At 40.4% G+C, this 23,430-nt stretch overlaps 6 non-coding genes across 6 annotated transcripts; 2 read left to right on the forward strand and 4 right to left on the reverse strand.

The window, feature by feature from the left end:
* Window positions 1-389: 389 nt before the first annotated feature.
* Window positions 390-461, reverse strand: TRNAP-UGG (transfer RNA proline (anticodon UGG)). The gene has a single exon. It is a non-coding gene; the product is annotated as a tRNA-Pro (tRNA).
* A 3,131-nt stretch (window positions 462-3,592) lies between these two features.
* Window positions 3,593-3,664, reverse strand: TRNAP-UGG (transfer RNA proline (anticodon UGG)). The gene has a single exon. It is a non-coding gene; the product is annotated as a tRNA-Pro (tRNA).
* A 2,360-nt stretch (window positions 3,665-6,024) lies between these two features.
* TRNAP-CGG (transfer RNA proline (anticodon AGG)) lies at window positions 6,025-6,096 on the forward strand. Its single transcript has one exon. It is a non-coding gene; the product is annotated as a tRNA-Pro (tRNA).
* A 676-nt stretch (window positions 6,097-6,772) lies between these two features.
* On the reverse strand, window positions 6,773-6,844 carry TRNAP-UGG (transfer RNA proline (anticodon UGG)). Its single transcript has one exon. It is a non-coding gene; the product is annotated as a tRNA-Pro (tRNA).
* Window positions 6,845-9,203: 2,359 nt separating this feature from the next.
* Window positions 9,204-9,275, forward strand: TRNAP-AGG (transfer RNA proline (anticodon AGG)). Its single transcript has one exon. It is a non-coding gene; the product is annotated as a tRNA-Pro (tRNA).
* Window positions 9,276-9,953: 678 nt separating this feature from the next.
* Window positions 9,954-10,025, reverse strand: TRNAP-UGG (transfer RNA proline (anticodon UGG)). Its single transcript has one exon. It is a non-coding gene; the product is annotated as a tRNA-Pro (tRNA).
* Window positions 10,026-23,430: the final 13,405 nt, after the last annotated feature.

A 23,430-nucleotide genomic window follows, 5' to 3' on the forward strand; every position in this document is an offset into this window, starting at 1 on the left:
TACTCCACACAGGCGGACAGTTACAATTTTCAAGGAGAGAAATCCCCGATCTCGATTAATAATCACCACCATTTCTTAATTATGTAATTAAATTTGAAATCGTAGAGCAACCATCGCAGATCATGAGGGAACCGTATCTTAGTCATTTAGTGATGATCGAATCGACTGGACAGTAGGTAAAACGCTCAAGTATTGTAACTCGAATCCAGGGATAGTGCATTTGCTATTGTGTGTGTTCAATTGAGAGGGACTTTACTGTATATAATGTTTTACTGGCATACTTAGGAAACGCATGTAAGGGAGATTTACATCAAATAGGCAGAAGAACACTTCGCAAGGCAATATCAGTAACGTACATTGATATTCCTCGAAAACATTTAAAAACAGACGGGCTCGTCCGGGATTTGAACCCGGGACCTCTCGCACCCAAAGCGAGAATCATACCCCTAGACCAACGAGCCAACTGCGCAACAGTAGAGCTGATCACTGCTATCTCACCAAGACTGTTACTAAAGCTGCCAATGTACATGTTGGTACAAGGTAGAGCGCTTCTAGGGAAGCAGAATCTCTATTATATAAAGCCGTACTGCTGACTCACTGACTGACATAAATGATTGACCACTTCCAGATGAGGTAGAAACGTTAAATTAGGCAAAGTTGTATCTATTAGTGTGAAAGCTAGGGAAAAGCTCCGAAGAGTTCAATATTTTTAGTGTTGCCCCCCCACCCCAAACAAAATTTGGGACGCCATGTTGCAGTGCCCTAGATAATTATAATTCAGCAAAGTTATAGCTCTTAGCCTGTAAACTGCGGAGAAATTGCAAGAAGTTCAAGTATTCAATATTTTACCCCGTAAAGAATACGAAATATTAAGCGGAATTTAATGACGATGCGCACTTTGGTTTCGAGATTTTTGTAGCTAAACGGTAATCGCTATCAGCAAAACGATTGCACTTTCGTCTCCTAAAATGAAGAGATCTACAGTTTTGGTCCTATGACCTTTTGTCGAATCTCGACCCCTTCTACCTTAGATTGACCTTGATTTTCCCGGTTCTGGTCAATATTGATCATTTTCCAATAATTATTTTACTGATTTGCACACTCGAGACAGATAGATGCACGAAATTCAGTAGGCTCCTTGGTACAATCATTGGCCATATGTAGACCGACTTTCATTATTCTAGCCGCCTTGAATGTATGCGGAAAAGGATGGAAAATGCGGAACACTATTCAAATTTCAGCCGAATTTATGATTCTTAAGCAATCTGTGATGAAGCCGATAGAGATACGGCAAAACCTCAAACAAAAATTGTAGGCCGTTTCATCGTCAAGAATGTACCTGTCTGCTAATTTGGTATATCATTTTTCAACTTGTTAAAAGTGTACGAAATTTTACATATATTGATAAGTTCACCTCTTTCTACTGTATAAATAGCCAGGATACGACAAAATACCCTAAATCCAAAATATAGGTGACAAAAAGTTTCGTCTAATGGCGCAATCCGTATACGATACGACGTACCGTTTGGCCAGAATTAATTTCCAAATGAAAGTCTGCACCCATTAGCGTGCACATTGCCTAGATATATCTCTTATGCCTCAGACAGAGCTGCATTTTCATAATTTACGTCAATATTGTACATTTTCTAAATCTAATTTTACTGTGCTAACACAAATAAGACCGACAGAATCATGAAATTCGGCAGGCTCACTGAAACGTCCGTTGGTCATATGTGAGAAAAATGCATGATTCTAGCACCGTGGACAAATGCAGAAATGAAAGGAATATGTCGACACTGTAATCGTAATGTAAGGTTCTTAGCCAGTCTACGGCTTACACCATGCAGATACGACAAATCATCAATAATCGAAAATGTAGATCGTTTCAACTACGATGCACCTACCAAGTTTTAGGACTAAAGCTGCCCATTACGTTAGGATAATAATTTCGCATTTTTTAAGAAGCGTACGTAATGTTCATCGCGTCGAAACGTTTACATCTATCTCTGCTACAAACCGTGAATATACTGTGCGAGAAAATATCATAGGACCAAATAAGTACGCAAAAATATGGGCCGTCTTGACGCGCATAGTAATTTTCCAAGTGACCACTTGTAATGTAGAGGAGTTGGGCGTTTAGGGGCGGAGTCCCAACGAGCGAAAGAAAGTCTTATCTTCAATGTCACAACGTAATTGGAGGAAGAACTTTGGGTTAAAACAGACAGACTTCAATGAGAATTTAGTGAATGACCATTTAACATATCTTACATTTCGTTATCTTTTTCTTTATCTGTTTACCGTCTTGCCTTAAGAGCAGACTCTGGGTCGGGGGATACAAGTGGCGAGGATGAACAGTACCTCGCCCAGGCGGCCACACCTGCCATGCTGAACAGGGACCTTGCGGGGGTATGGGAAGATTGGACGGGATAGACAAGGAAGAGGGCCTTAAGTTTTGTATCATCCCGGCGTTTGATTGGAGGAGAAATGGGAAACCGCGAGAAACCACTTCGAGCATGGCCGAGGAAGGAATCAATCTTACAGGAGTATGTACCGGTACCACTTTCAAATTTAGGTGTCTTAATATAAGTGAATATTTTACTTGTAACCAAGTGGTATGTATACCAGTGAATGTGGTGTTGCGCTCTAAATCACTCTCAGTCGAGTTTGCAGCACCGACAGAAAGAGCGCCCCACAGTCGCTTCACCCTCACCCACTCCGTTGCCAAATCTACAGTCAATTCGAATCCGTTAAACTAATCAAATCCACGCGTTTATGTCGCGAGTCAGGTGACGTTTTATCGTGGGAATAAATACATGCTATCTTTACAACGCGAGCTGTCGAGTGGCTCATTGGTCTAGGGGTATGATTCTCGCTTAGGGTGCGAGAGGTCCCGTGTTCAAATCCCGGACGAGCCCAAGAGTTTTTTAATCTCACAGTCCATAGTTTGAAGTAGAGAACAGTAGCCACTCACGTTTCACTGGGATTGATCTGGTTATTCGTTGAACTGCGAAAGCCCTGGATTACAATAATGTACCATACCGACATTTGCTTGGAGGAGAATTGGGACACCGCGTTAAACAGCTCCAGATGGCAGCGCCCCACAGTGTACCGTGCTCCAGCCATCGTGCCACGTTTGAAGTTTCGTGGCAGAGCCGGGAATCAAATTCGGGCCAGCGGGTGTGGCAAATTATCACGCTAACATCTACTCCACACAGGCGGACAGTTACAATTTTCAAGGAGAGAAATCCCCGATCTCGATTAATAATCACCACCATTTCTTAATTATGTAATTAAATTTGAAATCGTAGAGCAACCATCGCAGATCATGAGGGAACCGTATCTTAGTATTTAGTGATGATCGAATCGACTGGACAGTAGGTAAAACGCTCAAGTATTGTAACTCGAATCCAGGGATAGTCCATTTGCTCTTGTGTGTGTTCAATTGAGAGGGACTTTACTGTATATAAGGTTTTACTGGCATATTTAGGAAACGCATGTAAGGGAAGATTTACATCAAATAGGCAGAAGAACTCTTCGCAAGGCAATATCAGTAACGTACATTGATATTCCTCGAAAACATTTAAAAACAGACGGGCTCGTCCGGGATTTGAACCCGGGACCTCTCGCACCCAAAGCGAGAATCATACCCCTAGACCAACGAGCCAACTGCGCAACAGTAGAGCTGATCACTGCTATCTCACCACGACTGTTACTAAAGCTGCCGATGTACATGTTGGTACAAGGTAGAGCGCTTCTAGGGAAGCAGAATCTCTATTATATAAAGCCGTACTGCTGACTCACTGACTGACATAAATGATTGACCACTTCCAGATGAGGTAGAAAGGTTAAATTAGGCAAAGATGTATCTATTAGTGTGAAAGCTAGGGAAAAGTTCCGAAGAGATCAATATTTTTAGTGTTGCCCCCCCACCCAAAACAAAATTTGGGACTCCATATTGCAGTGCCCTAGATAATTAAAATTCGGCAAAGTTATAGCTCTTAGACTGTAAACTGCGGAGAAATTGCAAGAAGTTCAAGTATTCAATATTATACCCCGTAAAGAATACGAAATATTAAGCGGAATTTAATGACGATGCGCACTTTGGTTTCGAGATTTTTGTAGCTAATCGGTAATCGCTATCAGCAAAACGATTGCACTTTCGCCTCCTAAAATGAAGAGATCTACAGTTTTGGTCCTATGACCTTTTGTCGAATCTCGACCCTTTCTACCTTAGATTGACCTTGATTTTCCCGGTTCTGGTCAATATTGATCATTTTCCAATAATTATTTTACTGATTTACACACTCAAGACAGATAGATGCACGAAATTTAGTAGGCTCCTTGGTACAATCATTGGCCATATGTAGACCGACTTTCATTATTCTAGCCGCCTTGAATGTATGCGGAAAAGGATGGAAAATGCGGAACACTATTCAAATTTCAGCCGAATTTATGATTCTTAAGCAATCTGTGATGAAGCCGATAGAGGTACGGCAAAACCTCAAACAAAAATTGTAGGTCGTTTCATCGTCAAGAATGTACCTGTCTGCTAATTTGGTATATCATTTTTCAACTTGTTAAAAGTGTACGAAATTTTACATTTATTGATAAGTTCACCTCTTTCTACTGTATAAATAGCCAGGTTACGACAAAATACCCTAAATCCAAAATATAGGTGACAAAAAGTTTCGTCTAATGGCGCAATCCGTATACGATACGACGTACCGTTTGGCCAGAATTAATTTCCAAATGAAAGTCTGCACCCATTAGCGTGCACATTGCCTAGATATATCTCTTATACCTCAGACAGAGCTGCATTTTCATAATTTACGTCAATATTGTACATTTTCTAAATCTAATTTTACTGTGCTAACACAAATAAGACCGACAGAATCATGAAATTCGGCGGGCTCACTGAAACGTCCGTGGGTCATATGTGAGAAAAATGCATGATTCTAGCACCGTGGACAAATGCAGAAATGAAAGGAATATGTCGACACTGTAATCGTAATGTAAGGTTCTTAGCCAGTCTACGGCTTACACCATGCAGATACGACAAAACATCAATAAACGAGAATGTAGATCGTTTCAACTACGATGCACCTACCAAGTTTTAGGACTAAAGCTGCCCATTACGTTAGGATAATAATTTCGCATTTTTTAAGAAGCGTACGTAATGTTCATCGCGTCGAAACGTTTACATCTATCTCTGCTACAAACCGTGAATATACTGTGCGAGAAAATATCATAGGACCAAATAAGTACGCAAAAATATGGGCCGTCTTGACGCGCATAGTAATTTTCCAAGTGACCACTTGTAATGTAGAGGAGTTGGGGGTTTAGGGGCGGAGTCCCAACGAGCGAAAGAGAGTCTTATCTTCAATGTCACAACATAATTGAAGGAAGAACTTTGGGTTAAAACAGACAGACTTCAATGAGAATTTAGTGAATGACCGTTATCTTCTTCTTTATCTGATTACCGGCTTGCCTTAAGAGCAGACTCTGGGTCGGGGGATACAAGTGGCGAGGATGAACAGTACCTCGCCCAGGCGGCCAGACCTGCTATGCTGAACAGGACTTTGCGGGGGAATAGGACGATTGTAGGGGATAGACAAGGAAGAGGGCCTTAAATTTTGTACCATCCCGGCATTTGATTGGAGGAGAAATGGGAAACCGCGAAAAACCACTTCGAGCATGGCCGAGGAGGGAATCAATCTTACAGGGGTATGTACCGGTACCACTTTCAAATTTAGGTGTCTTAATATAAGTGAATATTTTACTTGTAACCAAGTGGTATGTATACCAGTGAATGTGGTGTTGCGCTCTAAATCACCCTCAGTCGAGTTGGCAGCACCGACAGAAAGAGCGCCCCACAGTCGCTTCACCCTCACCCTCCCCGTTGCCAAATATTCAGTCAATTCGAATCCGTTAAACTAATCAAATCCACGCGTTTATGTCGCGAGTCAGGTGACGTTTTATCGTGGGAATAAATACATGCTATCTTTACAGCGCGAGCTGTCGAATGGCTCGTTGGTCTACGGGTATGATTCTCGCTTCGGGTGCGAGAGGTCCCGGGTTCAAATCCCGGACGAGCCCAAGAGTTTTTTAATCTCACAGTCCATAGTTTGAAGTAGAGAACAGTAGCCACTCACGTTTCACTGGGATTGATCTGGTTATTCGTTGAACTGCGAAAGCCCTGGATTACAATAATGTACCATACCGACATTTTTGGAGGAGAATTGGGACACCGCGTTAAACAGCTCCAGATGGCAGCGCCCCAGAGTGTACCGTGCTCCAGCCATCCTGCCACGTTTGAAGTTTCGTGGCAGAGCCGGGAATCAAATTCGGGCCAGCGGGTGTGGCAAATTATCACGCTAACAACTACTCCACATAGGCGGACAGTTACAATTTTCAAGGAGAGAAATCCCCGATCTCGATTAATAATCACCACCATTTCTTAATTATGTAATTAAATTTGAAATCGTAGAGCAAATATCGCAGATCATGAGGGAACCGTATCTTAGTCATTTAGTGATGATCGAATCGACTGGACAGTAGGTAAAACGCTCAAGTATTGTAACTCGAATCCAGGGATAGTCCATTTGCTCTTGTGTGTGTTCAATTGAGAGGGACTTTACTGTATATAAGGCTTTACTGGCATATTTAGGAAACGCATGTAAGGGAAGATTTACATCAAATAGGCAGAAGAACTCTTCGCAAGGCAATATCAGTAACGTACATTGATATTCCTCGAAAACATTTAAAAATAGACGGGCTCGTCCGGGATTTGAACCCCAGACCTCTCGCACCCAAAGCGAGAATCATACCCCTAGACCAACGAGCCAACTGCGCAACAGTACAGCTGATCACTGCTATCTCACCACGACTGTTACTAAAGCTGCCAATGTACATGTTGGTACAAGGTAGAGCGCTTCTAGGGAAGCAGAATCTCTATTATATAAAGCCGTACTGCTGACTCACTGACTGACATAAATGATTGACCACTTCCAGATGAGGTAGAAAGTTTAAATTAGGCAAAGTTGTATCTATTAGTGTGAAAGCTAGGGAAAAGTTCCGAAGAGATCAATATTTTTAGTGTTGCCCCCCACCCCAAAACAAAATTTGGGACGCCATGTTGCAGTGCCCTAGATAATTAAAACGGCAAAGTTATAGCTCTTAGCCTGTAAACTGCGGAGAAATTGCAAGAAGTTCAAGTATTCAATATTTTACCCCGTAAAGAATACGAAATATTAAGCGGAATTTAATGACGATGCGCACTTTGGTTTCGAGATTTTTGTAGCTAAACGTTAATCGCTATCAGCAAAACGATTGCACTTTCGTCTCCTAAAATGAAGAGATCTACAGTTTTGGTCCTATGACCTTTTGTCGAATCACGACCCCTTCTACCTTAGATTGACCTTGATTTTCCCGGTTCTGGTCAATATTGATCATTTTCCAATAATTATTTTACTGATTTACACACTCAAGACAGATAGATGCACGAAATTCAGCAGGCTCCTTGGTACAATCATTGGCCATATGTAGACCGACTTTCATTATTCTAGCCGCCTTGAATGTATGCGGAAAAGGATGGAATATGCGGAACACTACTCAAATTTCAGCCGAATTTATGATTCTTAAGCAATCTGTGATGAAGCCGATAGAGATACGGCAAAACCTCATACAAAAATTGTAGGCCGTTTCATCGTCAAGAATGTACCTGTCTGCTAATTTAGTATATCATTTTTCAACTTGTTAAAAGTGTACGAAATTTTACATGGATTGATAAGTTCACCTCTTTCTACGGTATAAATAGCCAGGATACGACAAAATACCCTAAATCCAAAATACAGGTGACAAAACGTTTCGTCTAATGGCGCAATCCGTATCTCGATACGACGTACCGTTGGCCAGAATTAATTTCCAAATGAACGTCTGCACCCATTAGCGTGCACATTGCCTAGATATACCTCTTATGCCTTAGACAGAGCTGCATTTTCATAATTTACGTCAATATTGTACATTTTCTAAATCTAATTTTACTGTGCTAACACAAATAAGAACGACAGAATCATGAAATTCGGCAGGCTCACTGAAACGTCCGTGGGTCATATGTGAGAAAAATGCATGATTCTAGCACCGTGGACAAATGCAGAAATGGAAGGAATATGTGGACACTGTAATCCTAATGTAAGGTTCTAAGCCAGTCTACGGCTTACACCATGCAGATACGACAAAACATCAATAAACGAAAATGTAGATCGTTTCAACTACGATGCACCTACCAAGTTTTAGGACTAAAGCTGCCCATTACGTTAGGATAATAATTTCGCATTTTTTAAGAAACGTACGTAATGTTCATCGCGTCGAAACGTTTACATCTATCTCTGCTACAAACCGTGAATATACTGTGCGAGAAAATATCATAGGACCAAATAAGTACGCAAAAATATGGGCCGTCTTGACGCGCATAGTAATTTTCCAAGTGACCACTTGTAATGTAGAGGAGTTGGGTGTTTAGGGGCGGAGCCCCAACTAGCGAAAGAGAGTCTTATCTTCAATGTCACAACATAATTGAAGGAAGAACTTTGGGTTAAAACAGACAGACTGCAATGAGAATTTAGTGAATGACCGTTATCTTCTTCTTTATCTGTTTACCGTCTTGCCTTAAGAGCAGACTCTGGGTCGGGGGATACAAGTGGCGAGGATGAACAGTACCTCGCCCAGGCGGCCACACCTGCTATGCTGAACAGTGACCTTGCGGGGGAATGGGAAGATTGGAGGGGATAGACAAGGAAGAGGGCCTTAAGTTTTGTACCATCCCGGCGTTTGATTGGAGGAGAAATGGAAAACCGCGAGAAACCACTTCGAGCATGGCCGAGGAGGGAATCAATCCTACAGGGGTATGTACCGGTACCACTTTCAAATTTAGGTGTCTTAATATAAGTGAATATTTTACTTGTAACCAAGTGGTATGTATACCAGTGAATGTGGTGTTGCGCTCTAAATAACTCTCAGTCGAGTTGGCAGCACCGACAGAAAGAGCGCCCCACAGTCGCTTCACCCTCACCCTCCCCGTTGCCAAATCTACAGTCAATTCGAATCCGTTAAACTAATCAAATCCACGCGTTTATATCGCGAGTCAGGTGACGTTTTATCGTGGGAATAAATACATGCTATCTTTACAGCGCGAGCTGTCGAGTGGCTCGTTGGTCTAGGGGTATGATTCTCGCTTAGGGTGCGAGAGGACCCGGGTTCAAATCCTGGACGAGCCCAAGAGTTTTGTAATCTCACAGTCCATAGTTTGAAGTAGAGAACTGTAGCCACTCACGTTTCACTGGGATTGATCTGGTTATTCGTTGAACTGCGAAAGCCCTGGATTACAATAATGTACCATACCGACATTTGCTTGGAGGAGAATTGGGACACCGCGTTAAACAGCTCCAGATGGCAGCGCCCCACACTGTACCGTGTTCCAGCCATCGTGCCACGTTTGAAGTTTCGTGGCAGAGCCGGGAATCGAATTCGGGCCAGTGGGTGTGGCAAGTTATCACGCTAACCACTATTCCACACAGGCGGACAGTTACAATTTTCAAGGAGAAAAATCCCCGATCTCGATTAATAATCACCACCATTTCTTAATTATGTAATTCAATTTGAAATCATAGAGCAACCATCGCAGATCATGATGGAACCGTATCTTAGTCATTTAGTGATGATGGAATCGACTGGACAGTAGGTAAAACGCTCAAGTATTGTAACTCGAATCCAGGGATAGTCCATTTGCTCTTGTGTGTGTTCAATTGAGAGGGACTTTACTGTATATAAGGTTTTACTGGCATATTTAGGAAACGCATGTAAGGGAAGATTTACATCAAATAGGCAGAAGAACTCTTCGCAAGGCAATATCAGTAAAGTACATTGATATTCCTCGAAAACATTTAAAAACTGACTTGCTCGTCCGGGATTTGAACCCGGGACTTCTCGCACCCAAAGCGAGAATCATACCCCTAGACCAACGAGCCAACTGCGCAACAGTAGAGCTGATCACTGCTATCTCACCACGACTGTTACTAAAGCTGCCTATGTACATGTTGGTACAAGTTAGAGCGCTTCTAGGGAAGCAGAATCTCTATTATATAAAGCCGTACTGCTGACTCACTGACTGACAAAAATGATTGACCACTTCCAGATGAGGTAGAAACGTTAAATTAGGCAAAGTTGTATGTATTAGTGTGAAGGCTAGGGAAAAGTTCCAAAGAGTTCAATATTTTTAGTGTTGCCCCCCACCCCAAAACAAAATTTGGGACGCCATGTTGCAGTGCCCTAGATAATTAAAACGGCAAAGTTATAGCTCTTAGCCTGTAAACTGCGGAGAAATTGCAAGAAGTTCAAGTATTCAATATTTTACCCCGTAAAGAATACGAAATATTAAGCGGAATTTAATGACGATGCGCACTTTGGTTTCGAGATTTTGTAGCTAAACGGTAATCGCTATCAGCAAAACGATTGCACTTTCGTCTCCTAAAATGAAGAGATCTACAGTTTTGATCCTATGACCTTTTGTCGTATCTCGACCCCTTCTACCTTAGATTGACCTTGATTTTCCCGGTTCTGGTCAATAGTGATCATTTTCAATAATTATTTTACTGATTTACACACTCAAGACAGATAGATGCACGAAATTCAGCAGGCTCCTTGGTACAATCATTGGCCATATGTAGACCGACTTTCATTATTCTAGCCGCCTTGAATGTATGCGGAAAAGGGTGGAATATGCGGAACACTACTCAAATTTCAGCCGAATTTATGATTCTTAAGCAATCTGTGATGAAGCCGATAGAGATACGGCAAAACCTCAAACAAAAATTGTAGGCCGTTTCATCGTCAAGAAAGTACCTGTCTGCTAATTTGGCATATCATTTTTCAACTTGTTAAAAGTGTACGAAATTTTACAAGGATTGATAAGTTCACCCTTTTCTACGGTATGAATAGCCAGGATACGACAAAATCCCCATATCTAGAGATGGGCACTATCGACTGAAAACCACTATCGACTAGTCGGGCGATAGTCCCTTCAAACTATCGACTGAATAGTCGAATGTTTTCAGTCGAAAGAAAGTATTCATATGACGCAAGCAGTCAGTCCATGAAAAACATTCGAATGTTTCCAGTCGAATCTCTCCGTATCAAAAGTGGGGAGTCGTGCTTTTACGAATTCGACTGATTTTAGTGCAATATGCCAATAATTAGAAATCACTTGTATAGACACCTATTACAACAAAATTAATGTTATATTGAGTGACTTACAAATTACACCACTCCACATTAGGAATAACAAGCTGCACCACCTGGATATCCCAGGTCCGTATTCCATTCACTGACAGCGGATATCATATCCTTAATGCAGTTTTCCATGGGGTTTTCTACATTCATTCCTGGCAATTGCCACAACATTACTCTACCTTGGGCGCATACCCCAATCCCAGACTTATATAATTACGCTATCGAAGAATTCACAGTTGCGCAGGTTAAAATCCGATTTACGTACTCGTCCGTACACGGGCCTGATAAATAGGGAGATGCCCTTAATACGAATCAGCATCATAGGAATGGCCTTTCTTGGTGCTAAATGGACAGTGATACATAGAAAGACGACAATGAGGCTCTATACCCGAACAATGCTAGCAATAATAATATGTAAAATTTGTAGCTGTAGTACACAATCAAGATATATATGAGAATAGCCAAACACACTACTACTATATTTTCTAGATTATTATTATACTTATGCAGATTATTTTATAGTTATGCCTTATTTATGAATAACGTAATTAATATAAACAAATATGCAACGAAAAAAAGATCACATAAGCGACAAGAGAAAATCGCCACATTAAGTATGTACATATAAAATTAACATATTATATATTACATATCCGAAATGACCATAAACCGATAGTTCCATTCGCTTCCGCGTCGCTGTGACGGGAGTACGACTGAATTCAGTCGACTTGTTTTTAAAAGTAGTCGACTGTTACGATAGTTTAAACTATCGACTAGTTCGATAGTTATCAGTCGATAGTGCCCATCTCTAGTTGATGCCTTTACATTTCACCCTTCCCAGAGCCTTCATGGCCTGTACGGAATTTGATATTTTGTATTTATAGTGAATATTAATTAACTATGCCTTTGCTGGCCGGACGTAGTGTTTACAATGCACTATGTCTTCTGGTATGGGCTAGAGCAATATTGTTACTTTCATTGATCTGTCTCCGCTTTATCCTTGGCTTTGACAAGATGAAAGTGACTGAGGTATGAGTGATCCTAGTAATGCCATTCCTTCTGCAGCCAGTCCCTGTTATGAATGGTGTGAAAATGTTGCTCATAGGGTCAGTTGGTGCATGCATTTCAGTGGGCTTGGCAGACTGATATGTAATAGCAACTTCTGGCTCGGTGAGGAAAGCAACGGGAACTACTTCACTCCTAATTTCCCTAGTACGCCTCTTCAGTGATGCCTAGGCCATTTATGACAGCTGATGGTTGAGCTGTTGAGGATCCAACCAGCCTTCGGGCTGAGGACTAAACATACATACATACATACATACATACATACATACATACATACATACATACATACATACATACATACATACATACATACATACATACATACATACATACATACATTAATTAACTAATAAGTGCACATTTTATTGATGGTAAGAAATAAATTTATTGTGTGTATTATTTTTACATGGCAAAGGTAAAACAAAAGAATTACAACTTTCCTGTTCAAATCAAAGGTAAACATTTAGGAATATAAAACATGCTGTGGGTCTTTATCTCTCGGAGTATGTCTCCCAATAAAAGTGTGTAAAATATTGACTAACAAACAGTTATTTCTTTTCATCACGCCCTCCGATTCACCTTAGCATTGATCATGATGTTAGTTTTCATTTCCTTAATAATAATTCCGATTTGCTTGCTGTCGTCATTTAGAAGTTATAGTAAACTCTTCGAGAAAAGGATCCAGTCAATCATCATTGATCTGGATTTTAATACTGTCGCGCAGGTGGCGGATTCCCCATTAATTCTTAACTAGCCTTTTAGTCAATTATTTCAAAGAACTTGGAAATTTATCGATTTATGATAAATTATTCCCTTCTCTAATTTCTGTTCCTATAAATTAATATTTGCCCCAGTTTGTTCTCTCCCTAAAATGATAGCTCGGAACATCCCACTTAGTCGAGTCGAGCTGCTCATCTCCTCACTCCAAATTCTTCCCTGCCCAAAACAACGTTTTCTTAAGACTTTTGTCGGAAAGCACGCAGAGAGACAGAGAGAGCGAGAGAGAGAGAGAGAAAGAGAGAAAGAGAGAGATTTATTAAAGAAATCAATCGTCCGTCCTCCAACGAGGGTCACCATTCAGATCCAGAATACAGTCAGGTTATAATTTAAATGGGGTTTAAAAACATCAAACAGTTGTTCTTATCTTCTTTTCTCCAAGGTTAGTGGGGGAGGAATGTTAATCACGTTCTCAGGTATAGATGGAAATGAATGATTTGTAGAGAGTCTCTCAGAATCTGTATTACTATTCTTTTCTGTTTCGCAGAATGGAACTTTCAGGTTTTGTAGTAAGGTCGATGTCTGACTAGAGATGGTACCTCTTCCTCCGAATAGCAGGTCTCTGACATTCACCGATCGGTAGGTATTTTATACTTTGCTGACATGCAAGGCAAGCACGGAACATAAATAGCTTGCTTTTCTAGGTCCACATCCCGAGCCTGATTCGAGTCTCTTTCAAAGCGAATGGTGGGATCTAAGACCACTGATTTACCGGTAGGTCCCTACTGTTCTTTCTGTTGCTGGCTACGATGTCAGCCCTCCGCTTCGAGTCATCGGTAGAGTGCAGTGAAAGTCCTCTTGCACCTTCCATCCACACTGTCTCATAGATAGAGCAATCGACGTTCTTACACGGTGAAGGCGATGGTTGCACGTTAGCCACAAGGCTGGTCACACAGCTGTTATCATGATTGACAGGTATATTACTAGCCGACTGAGGGTCGAGTGAGAGATTTTGTAGTTTCCAGCAAAGCTCAATGTTTACTGGCGAGTTCCCTTTCATTCGCCAAAGCAGTCTCAATTCCATTCTAATGATACGTTACGAGTATTGGGGATAATTTTCTGATTCTGCGAAGGATAGATCCCTTCTTATGCTTAGGCATTAAATTAGCCTTTGATTGGAGTTTATTTTTTTTTTACCTTGGAAGCTGGAATCCGTGTGTTCGAATGATGTTGGAGCGAAGAATTTAACCAGATACTATGGCTTGGTTAAGCCATATCTTCAAGATGTATTGTGTAAAATATGTTGATATTTTTCTATGTAATGTGTTTACGTGTTTTATTACTTCCCAATGTGTTCTATGGTGATGGGTTCGATTCCAGCTTTGGCTGATTTTTCTTTGAATATTTTTGTTAGGTAAACCCAGGATATGCGTATGTGTTCAGTGTAAATATATAATTATCATGGTCAAATGGACCAAGTGTTTGATATACGGCGATGCAATCTCGTGTGTAGAGTAGATGTACTTGATTTTCATTCCAAATCATGATGATTAATAATTAATGAAGGATGTGATTAATTAATGAGGATTAATAATTAATTAATTAATCACCAGAATGGATACCATTTAATATCCATTTTTGATCAGCTTATTAAAACATTAGATGCCTTTTAATATCATTGTTATAAATAAATAAAATCAAGTACTAGTGTGTGTTATTCAAATGATTTGAGGTACGCCAAGGATCAACTATGCCGAGGACAAACTACAAGGACATGAAGGCATACCATGTATATAATTTTTGTATCAGTCTTAATTGTTCTTTTTGCTCATGTGTTGAAATACGGCATCATCTCGTGTGGTTTCTATCAGTATAATAAAATGTTTAGAAAATATATTTGAACGAAGATTCTTCTCTTTTAATAATAGTAGTGTATTCCTCTCACATTATAGAGAATCCTACTTTCATTTTGTTTAATATAGTGCCTATTTCTATTTCGAACATTCCATTGCCCGTATGCTACATGAGTTCAGCCGGTGACGCAATGAAAGTAGGGAGGACGAGACTTCAAGCCTGGTAGGTGACTTTTGGCGGTTCTCATTCAACTATTCCATCTATACATCTGTCTGTGAAACCAAATTACGCAATATTGCCCTTAAATGCCCAGTATGGGTACAATACGTGGACCTTAGATTTGAGAATTTCTTATCATTAATGTTGATACCAAACTTATCATTCCATTTCTTCTCATTTTCTGAAAAACATGTCACAATAAGGAGATAGCTGTCTCTGTGGATGAGTGATAGAGTGTCGGCCTTCGGATCCCAAGATAGCGGATTCAAACCCAGCAGAGATAGTCAGATTTTTGAAGGGCGGAATAAAGTCCATTCGACACTCCATGTCGTACGATGTCGGCATGTAAAAGATCTATGATGAAAAGTTCCGTGTTTACTTGGAAAGAATCATTAAAATTCAGCCTTAGACTCCCAGGAGAGATACAGTTTACTCTGCCTTCTATAGGCTTATAGTAAAACGCAACGTCGATATTGTCGAGCAGACAGCCAGATGTTGTCACATAAAAATGTCTGCACACGGGAGCTGAAGCCATAGGATTATTATTATTATTATACCAGGAGGTGAATAGCTTTGGGGACATAGGAACTCTCTCTGACGAACTCCCCTATCATTCCTAAAACTCAAGATATTCCGGCGGATTCAAGCCTGATTTTGTTAGATTTGTTGAAAAGGGTTTGATGTAATGTTTCTGAATTCCTTGATTGGTCAGAACACGCCAAAGGTATGAGTACACAACCGAATCAAATGCCTTGTAGGCGATGAATGCTAGATACAGGTCTTTCTTGAATTTCATTTGTTTATTGATGACTTGACCGGCACTTATTCAAACTGATGCGAATGTAGAATGTTTCTCTCTCGTGAGTCAACAGTAATAAACCTTTGCATGACTCTTAATTAAATTATCAATTCTCAATTATACACGTAGGTCTGCTACTGACAAATGATGTGGGATCTCCCTGCATGCCATCGTCGTTAATTAAATTACAAGCAATATTTGTAAAGTGGTGCGAGAAATGTGCTGGAATTCCCTGGCAGTAATTAGCTGGGATGTTAAGATGTTAACAGTAAACTGTTTTGGAGTCATATCTGATTTCTAGGTCATGTACTTTTCCCTTTACAGTGGTTGGATGTCTGTTCGTCAGATTTACAATTTGTTAGATATTTCACCGTATTATTATTATTATTATTATTATTATTATTATTATTATTATTATTATTATTATTATTGTCACTTAGTCATAATGAGAGTTATGCTGTATGGAAATTTGTGAACTGGCTAAGTTCGGGAGTGCGTATGTCCGAGATCAATTATAAACAACCGGGGGAGTTGGTCATGCGGTTAGGGGTGCGTAACTGTGAGCTGCATCCGGGAGATAGTGGGTTCGAACCCACTGTCGGCAGTCCTGAATATGGTTTTCCGTGTTTTCCCATTTTCACACCAGGCTTCCTTCCCATTCCTAGGCCTTTCCTGTCCCATCGTCGCCATGAGACCTATCTCTGTCGGTGCAAATAAATAAATAAATAAATAAATAAATAAATAAATAAATAAATAAATAAATAAATAAATAAATAAATAAAGTTATTGTTTTTACGTCCCACTAACTACTTTGACGGTTTTCGGAGTTCTTTTACGTACCAGTAAATCTACCCAAAACGAGGCTGACGTATTTGAGCACCTTCAGATGCCTCCGAATTGAGTGAGGATCGAACTTGTCAAGTTGGGGTCAGAAGGCCAGCACCCCAACCGTCTGAACCACTCAGCTTGGCAGTATTCGAGGTCAATTTGGCGAGGTGGACCAACGCAAGTATGATCAAGTGTAAATGGAGGAAAGACCAAATCGCAAAGCACGTACTTCAATTTTCACTGTCCTTCATGTTCAGAAGATGGCATATTTTAAGCCATCCAGAATGCACTAGATGTGTTATGACTAGAAATAATAAAATGCTACGATTGATACAACAGTGTGAACGTTAGGTATGCCGGTACGTATTATCTGCGCACTTTTTAGCGATAGATTTACACTCTAGTGCTGAATCAGTCGACCTGTTATCTTCGAGATTCGTATTGGCAATCTTTGAAACACAAACTAAGAATCGCTTATCATCGCTGTGCGCCATCTGGCGTACACTTTAAGTACTAGTACTGCTGTTGTTTACACAGCGAAGCCAAACTATAGAATTCATGCTACGAACACGTTTCGCATCGGGAAATGTTATATAGTATTATATATTGCGTGTGTGTGACACAGTTGTTGGCGTAAGATAATAAAGGTTTAGAAAATTCATATCGATCGATTATATTATCGATTCCATTCAGATTTCATTTCCATTCAGTTGGCGTATTACCGGAACCGGCAGTGCTCCCTTCTTACTCTTCAATCGAGTACAAAAATCTATCACTAAAAAGTGCGCGTACAATACATTTCTCACAGGAGAATAAATAAATAAATAAATAAATAAATAAATAAATAAATAAATAAATAAATAAATAAATAAATAAATAAATAAATAAATAAATAAATAAATAAATAAATAAATAAATAAATAAATAAATAAATGAGGAGTTTAGGAGATACATAATGGTACTGTGTCGCTTTTTTAGAATGAGGCTTAAAGATCTAGTTCTCGTTGTATCGCCAGAATACCCAGTCATTTCATTTTTCATGACTATCCAATCTTCCTCTATTGTGTTTCCTTCAGCCTTTTCATTTAGTCCTTGTGTTAAATGTTCCTTGAACCTCACACTCTTTTCTTTCAATTTGTCTAGATCCCATCTCCTTGCATTCTTTCCTTTCTTCAATTTCTTCAACTTCAGATGGCATTTCATGACCAACAAGTTGTGGTCAGAGTCCACGTCTGCTCCTGTGTAGGTTTTGCAATCCAACACCTGGTTTCTGAATTTCTGCCTAATAATAATGAAGTCTATTTGATACCTTCCAGTGTCTCCAGGTCTCAACCACTTATACAGCCGTCGTTTGTGGTGTTTGAACCAAGTATTAGCAAGGACTAAATTATGACCAGTGCAGAATTCATCCAGCCGACTTACTCTTTCATTCCTTTGCCGCAATGCGAAATCTCCTACTGTATTACCTTCTCTTGCTTGGCCTACCACTGCATTTCAGTCTCCAATCACAATTAGATTCTCGTCACCTTTTACATATTGTATTAATCTATCTCTTCATATATTATTTAGATTTCCTCATCACCCGCTGAACTAGTAGGCATATAGATATGCACTACTGTGGTGGGCATTGGTTTGGTGTCTATCTTGACGTCAATAATAATTTCACTATGTTGGTCGTAGTAGCTTACCCGGTGCAATATTTTCTTACTCATTACTAAAACAACTCTTGCATTTCCCCTGTTTGGTTTTGTGTTGATAATTCTGTAGTCACCTGACCAAAAATACTGGTCTTCCTGCTGACGTACTTCACTTATACCAACTTCATCTAACTTTAGTCTACCCATCTCCCTTTTCACTTTCTCTAGCCTACCACGATGATTCAAACTTCTAACATTCCACGCTCCGACTCGCAGAATGTCTGTACCCATCTTACTGATGATCGCCCCCTCTCGTGTAGTCACCACCCAGTGATCCGAATGGGCGACTAGTTTACCTCCGGAATATTTTACTCGGGAGGTAGCCATCATCAGTATATCATTCATACAGAGAGAGCATCATGCCCTCGGGAGTTAGTTAAGGCTGTATTCTCCTGTTGCTTTCAGCCGTGTAACAATATCAACACAGCTAAGCTATGTTGAGTATTATTACAAGGCCATATCAGCCAATCACATAGACTGCCGCCCTTGCAACTTCCGAAAGGCTGCTACTCCCCTTTTGATGAACCATTGTTTAGTCTTGTCCCTCGACAGATACCCATCCGATATGGTTGCACCTGCGGCTCGGCTATCTGTTTCATTGGGACGCGCAAGATTCCCCGACGCGGTAAGATCACATGGTTTGCAGGGGAGAACTCTACTCTTAGTACGTAATTAAGCGGTCACTACGCTACATAAATAACACATGAGAAAAATATCTACATAAGGAAAAAACGCACAACAATGAGCGAAATTCTACGGATTCGCCGCATATCCTGACACCAAGACAAACAACGATGAACATCGGTTCTGTTTGAACTCAAGTAATAAAACAATACACTGAACAAAGTCATATGTACTCTTTAAATGAAAATGGGGTCTTTCCTGTAAGAACAACATGGATATCATTTTCTTCTGCCCCCGGCGAAAGATTGAGGCAAGCTTGCGCATGCTGACTCATCCTGGTCGTCATCCGGTTTCGAAAAAGCCTCCTGCTGACTGAGAGATACACAGTTGAAACTCCCTAGCTATCTGTTGCCTCGTACTACTGTACATGGGGGATATATATCTATTAACTACCATCTTCCATTATCATTTAACACAAGTGTCCTTAAACCGAACTATTCAAAGAAAACACAGTGTGAAACCAACGGTCGATAGTTTTTAACTTCAATACACAACACGTCTGCGCGAAGGCGACCGGAACCAAATAAATGTTCTTTTTTACGCCGGGAGACTGGTCACTCGTCACCCTCTCCATTCATGGGTCGGGATGGACCGTAACCTTCTTATTACAGTCACTATTTCCCTTCCTAAAATACACTTATTAACTCCCCATTATTTATTCATTCCATTTATTCCTATCACCTTAGAGTTCTCAAGAAATATGATTCATTTGCTCTCTTTTCTCTCATTCTTCACGTCGATTATCTTGGGGCATTATAACGTTCGAATTCCTCATTTCATATCTCAGCCTAGTTCCTTGGGCAGAGGGCTATCATTATTCCTTTCTAAAACCTCACATTTCTCTTCGCTCACCGTAAACATTCTGAAGACTCTCTCAGGCCAGGTCCCACAGCACTTCACACTGGGTTCGCACAAAAAAAGAACACTTCAGGCAGATTCTAGTAAAAGTAAAAAATCAAGGGAAATTTGCACATTGTCCCTAACTTTATCTATCTAAATAACACAATTTTGTATCTTTCTCAGTCAGAACTCTTCACTCTTAATGTTCATGCCTTAATATTAACGTACGTATCAGCTAGGCATGCATTGTCTAAGTGACCTGTGAGCTCCCGTGCTATTTCTTCACGAGAACCACATTGGACATTAATAGCAACTTCTTGGACATGGTGTCCCTCATTTAACACTCACTACGGTTTCTATCCTGCTTAGGGGAAGCTCAAAATGCTATTATATCCTCGTTTCCCATATTCGCTAGCATATTACTAATTACTAACAACAAAGCTACTCCCCACGAAATAGTTATCAGAAAGAAAAATGTGGCTCGTCCGGAAAATTTAGCTCTCTTAATTTTACGCTAACATGACAAAAGAAAAATCAAATTTAATATTAGGACATGCATTTATGCATTTATGTTTTAAACAAAAGAAAATCTCATATTATGTCGTCCTGGTTACACTTTATCGAGCTAAGAAATGAAATTACATCAACTCATCTGTTTGGCGGTCGTTTTTCCTTTCGCGGAAAACCCATGGTGATGTTCTACTCGTTCATCCTCTCGGCACTGTAGACGAGAGTATCAGCCTTCGAACCTAGACTGCGACAGTCATCATGCTGATCAGCTCGTACAACTGCTACAAATCTTGAAGTAATCCAACTGGTATCAGCTCCAGCACTCGTCACGCGTTCATTCTTTGGCTACAACGACACATCCTCAGAATTTACACAGGAGTTTCCTATATGGAGGCAGATCACTCTAGCCAAGGGCGGCACGCATTAATACGTTGAATGGGGTGACTCATAAGACTTGAGGAACCCTTACTCAGAATAGCGTATTTCCCTGTCGACGCTATTCTACCACCGAATTTTACTGCTCTGAATTTGATACCACTAATTGTCTGGTAGAGGGTACTAATTTATGCCGGCATTGTTCGTAGGCAGCTCCCGCTATTTATTTATAAAGATCTATCTAGAGGCCAACTTAATTAATTAAGCACATCACTGAGACCTTTGCCTAGGCTCGATTGGCTATGGTTCAAGTTCCTAACACACAGTTCACAAGATGCACTCCGGGGTTATAAAGTTTACGATCGTGACGGTTAATAACTTCGTCATTTGTCAGTTGTCCAGCGATTGCCCAGTGTGGACCGGGAACGGCGCTGTATTGTCAACTCGATGGCCCTGGGGTGGGAGACTCCTTCTCGCTGAATTAAGGAAATCGGCGCCATTAATAACTGGAGTTCAAGATCTTTAAAGGGCGCGTGTTATAGACCTCGATTCCCTCCTTTACTCGAGCCAAGTGTGATCGCAATTCGATCGGCAGTTTTTAGGTAATCAAGCTCCCGCCTTTAATTAGAGCAGTCGCGTCCCTTCATGGGTGGAGGTAACTTTGGGCCCAATTTTCGGCTTGGGAGACGCAATTTATTCACACGTCTTAGCAATACATTACAGCTGGAAATCTGCAGACCTCAATTCGCCTCGTAAATAAAGTATATCATATTTCCAGTCGGGGATGCACAGAAAATTCAGCTCTAAACATTGATGTGCCCTACATATTTTTCCTATGTCTGGATCAGAATATCACATAATTTTGCGTGCCAAAATTCTACGTTGGCACACGTGAAACATGCAGGAATACAGGAATTTTCTTCTGTTAATACTGAACACTGTCAATAGGTCACACCTCTGGGCGCGTTAGACTGTTCGTTGCGTCACGTCTTATTCCCTTCTTTGTCTGGAAATAGAGAGCGCTTTTCTCGGGTGGCTAGTTTCAACCCCACCTTCCCATTGTCTGCCGGGCTATCTTTCGCGGGTCCGGCTCTGGCTGCACGCCGATCGAGCCCCGGGGATGTTCCTTTTGCCCAGCATGCTACAAATAATGCGATTTCTGAAGTGATTTTTATCGGATGGGAAGATGCAGATGCTGTCAGTGAGCTGTAGTGGGTACTGTACGGTTTCAGTATTATCGCTGTTTGTAGGAGGAATTAAGTGTTTGGGATGATTTTCTGCTGAAGGATATAGGCATTAAAGAGTTTTTAATTCTTTTGCATGCTTCCATCTTAGTATTATATTATTATAATCCTTTTACATATTTTCATATTAATTTTGTGAAAAATTTCTGCGTAATAGAATAAAATGTTGGTCGAATTTAAAATTGGAACACAAAATATGTATAAATCAGATGAAATATTTCATATAATTTCAATTACCTAAGTTTTCGGCCTGTGTTATACGGTACTTGATAACAATATTAACATGTGCTGATCATCTTTATTCGTGAGGAAACTAGATATTTCTCACTAATTATCTATTAAGGATTCAGATCTGTTTCATTCTGAAGATATCATTACAAATATCTTCAGTTGAAAGCTCTCATTAACTGGATTATGACATTGATGGAAGGGAATTACGCCTAGTTATACAGGCTGTATCAGAATTATACCGGAAAAAAATCAGGGATGCTCTTCGTGTTATTTAAAATATTATGTTGCAATCGGATTGACGGAAATATTTTTTAGTTTAAAAAAAGTGAGATTACTTAATTACTTTCGGGCGCGAGATTCAAATTGACGAACTTTCCGTATTTGCTATGCCAGAGAGCCAGCCACTGCCGGTTGCTGTGTGTCATAGAAGGGAAGGGAGCGGAAGTGGGAAGTAGGAGACAGAAGTAATGCTCATTGTGTATGCACAAGCTCCTCGTTTGTTTCACATAGTCGCTTCCCAGCCCCAGTAGGCAGTGTACAGTTTGTTCTGCACAAATTGACTACTATGCAAACCCCACAGAAAGAGAAGATGAAGTACTACCAAGAACACAGGCAGCTTTTCAGATCGTTCGCGACACACTACATATCCTGAACAGAGTCCAAAGGTCACTAGTACACCATTGTGAACTGTGCATAGACTGTAATCAAACAATTGGGCGTATTGTTTTGTTCTTTCAGTATTTAATTCCATTTACAATGTTGTGAGTGAAGGAATACACAATCGTGGGGCGGCATCGTTTCATCTTCGAGCATCTTATGTAATAAAGAACATAACTGCGACCAAGACTGCTTAAATAATAAAGAACATGACTGCAACCAGCAGGCGAGGGGAGAAACGATCTGGAGCATTCCTTGACTGCTAAAGAACATTACTGACACCAACAGATGAGAGGAGAAACGATCTGGAGCATTCCTTAACTGCTAAAGAACATTACTGACACCAACAGACGAGAGGAGAAACGATCTGGAGCATTCCTTAACTGCTTAAAGAATAAAGAACATTACTGCGACCAACAGACGA

This window comes from Anabrus simplex, chromosome 4 (genome assembly GCF_040414725.1).
Source record: "Anabrus simplex isolate iqAnaSimp1 chromosome 4, ASM4041472v1, whole genome shotgun sequence".
Taxonomy (NCBI): domain Eukaryota; kingdom Metazoa; phylum Arthropoda; class Insecta; order Orthoptera; family Tettigoniidae; genus Anabrus; species Anabrus simplex.